This window comes from Otolemur garnettii, unplaced genomic scaffold (genome assembly GCF_000181295.1).
Source record: "Otolemur garnettii isolate 467f Iridium unplaced genomic scaffold, OtoGar3 scaffold00043, whole genome shotgun sequence".
In the NCBI taxonomy this organism is placed as follows: domain Eukaryota; kingdom Metazoa; phylum Chordata; class Mammalia; order Primates; family Galagidae; genus Otolemur; species Otolemur garnettii.
The window spans coordinates 10,273,248-10,276,376 of NW_003852438.1; positions in this window are offsets into that span (position 1 = coordinate 10,273,248).

Consider the following 3,129-nt stretch of genomic DNA (forward strand, 5'->3'; position numbering starts at 1 on the left):
TTGCAACAGAGTCTCACCCTGTTGCCAAGGTATTGTAATAGCTCAAAGCGACCTCAAACTCTTGGGCTCAAGCAAGCCTCTTGCCTCAGCCTCCCAAGTAGCAGGGACTATAGGCACCTGCCTCAACACTCAGTTTCTTTATTTTTAGTAGAAACAGGGGTCGTGCTTTTGCTCAGGCTGATCTGAGCTCCTGTCCTCAAGGAATCCTCCAGACTCAGCCTTCCAGAGTGCTACGTTTACAGGTATAAGCCAACATACCTGGCTGAAGTTAGTTTTAATCTTTAAAACTCATGTATATGACAAAATCTTAAAAGAGTCAAAAATTTAAATGTTTGTTTTTTTCCTCCAAAAAGGTTTCTAACTGGATGTGGTGGCTCAGCCCTGTAATCCCAGCACTCTGGGAGGCTGAAACAGGTGGGTCACTTGAGCTCCAGAGTTCAAGAGCAGCCTGGCAAGAACCAGACACTGTCTCTACTAAAAATAGAAAAACTAACCAGGCGTTATGATGGGCACCTGTAGTCCCAACTACTTGGGAGGCTGAGACAGGAGGATCACTTGAGCCCAAGAATTTGAGGTTGCCATGAGCTATGATGATGCTGTGGCACTTTACCCAGAGCAACACAGACTATTTAAAAATATAGGGCGGCACCTGTGGCTCAAAAGGGTAGGGTGCCAGCCCCTTATGCCGGAGATGGCAGGTTCAAACCCAGCCCTGGCTAAAAACTGCAAAAAAAAAGAAGAAGAAGAAGAAGAAATTTAAAAATATATATATGTGTGTGTGTGTCTGTGTCTGTGTGTGTGTATGTATGTATATTTTCTTGGGCAGCGCCTGTGGGTAGGGCACCGGCCCCATATACCAAGGGTGGCAGATTTGAACCCGGCCCTGGTCAAATTCCAACAACAACAAAAAATATATACTAGTAAGATTGGTGCTCCAGAAAGATGCTCAGTTCTATGGCTTTACCCTGCCCCCACCACAGACATTCTTCATGGGTACCCCAGGCCAAGACTCACAGGTCAATATGCTACTAGGCGTTTAAAGCCTAGGGATACAAAGCATAAAGTGCAGTATCCATCTTCGGTGAGTTACTGTCCAAGCATGTTCATGTACACGATTGATAATGACATCCAGTTTGGGGTTTTCCCAGCATTCTTTCTTCCTTCTCTTCTCCTTTCTGATCAAAACTTGGATCCTTTCCATGTTCATTGATACTTAAGGGAAAGCATGAAGAGAAAAGAGAAATAGTAAAGCAATCATTTGAACTTCCTTTGGCTCAGTGAGTAATTCTACATTAGAAATTTATCCCAAGGGGCTGGGTGCAGTGGTTCACACCTATAATCTTAGCACTCTGGGAGGTTGGAGGATTGCTTGAGGTCAGGATTTTAGAATCAGCCTGAGCAAGAGGAAGATCTAGGCTCTATTAAAATAGAAAGAAAGAAAAGAAAACTTAGCTAGGCTTGATGGCAGATGCCTGTAGTCCCAGCTACTCAGGAGGCGAAGGCAAAAGCATCACTTGAGCACAGGAGTTTGAGGTTTCTGTGAACTAGGCTCAGGCCATGGCATTCTAGCACAAGAGACAGAGGGAGACTCTGTCTAAAAAAAAAAGGGAAATTTATCATGAGAAAACAATGAAGGATGTGGCAAAGGCCTGTGTGAGGATGTTCATACTAACACTGTTTAGGATAACAAAAATTCAGAAATAAACAAAATCTCAAAAAATAGGTTTTAAGAAAACATATTAAAGTATAACCATTGTTTTGTTTCCCTGTGTTGTATAACAAACTGCCCCAAAGCTTAGTAGCTTAAAATAATGATTTATTCGCTCAGCACCCATAACACAGTGGTTGTGGTGTCAGCCACATACACCAAGCCTGGGGGGTTCAAACCCAGCCCAGGGAAGCTAAACAACAATGACAACTGCAACCAAAAAATAGCCAGGCATTGTGGCGGGTGCCTGTAGTCCCAGCTCCTTGGGAGGCTGAGGCAAGAGAATCACTTAAGCCCAGGAATTTGAGGTTGCTGTGAGCTTTGACGCCATGGCACTCTTCCGAGGGCAACATAATGAGACTCTGTGTCAAAAATAAAACAAACACCCTGTAAGCCTATAGCATCTGACATGTACAAAGTCATGACTAAAAAAGAGAAAAACAGTAGGGAGCTGCAATACAAGTGGTTCTATAAATCACTCAGGCAGAATATATACCTCTGAACATAAGAATATGCACATTTATTATTTCATAAAAATGGAATGATGTATCAGTGAGGAGAAGAATATTATTAGAGCAAGTATTTACTTTTAAGGGGAGAATAAATTTTCAACTCAATTTTACATGAAAATACTTCCAGATGAATAAAGAATATATGCGGAATTAATGTTTAAAAATATAATTAGGCTAGGCACAGTGGCTCACACCTATAATCCTAGCACTCTAGGAGACAGATTGCTTGAGCTCAGGAGTTTGAGACCAGCCTGAGCAAGAATGAGACTCCATCTCTAAAAACTAACTTGGCATTGGAATGGGTGCCTGTGGTCCTGTCTACTTGGGAGGCTGAGGCAAGAGGATTGTTTGAGACCAAGAGTATGAGGTTACTATGACCTATGATGCCACAGCACTCTATCCAGGGTGACAAAGTGAAACTCTGTCTCAAAAAAATAAATAAAACAAAAATATAATTAGAAGAAAATAAAGAAAAGTGGCAGAAAGCAACAATACTCTTTGAGGGCAAGGATTTTTCTATTTTTACTGCAGAACCCCAAATAGTATGTGCTCTATAAAGTTATAGAAAGGATGAAGGAATGAATGAATGTTTATCCCATTACAAATTTTCTGTTCATATCTTTTGTCACATTATCTACTAGGGTTTATGGGGTTTTTTAGTTACTATAATTTCTTTTTTTTAAATCTCCTTTTACTCTATTAAGGATAACAACTCTCTGTATATTATCTTTTTTGCAAATAAAACAAACAGGCTCACCACCTGTGGCTCAAGTGGCTAAGGCGCCAGCCCTATACTCCTAAGGTGGCAGGTTCAAATCCAGCCCTGGCCCGCCAAACAACAATGACAGCTGCAACCAAAAAAAAAAAATAGCTGGGCGTTGTGGTGGGCGCCTGTGGTCCCAGCTACTT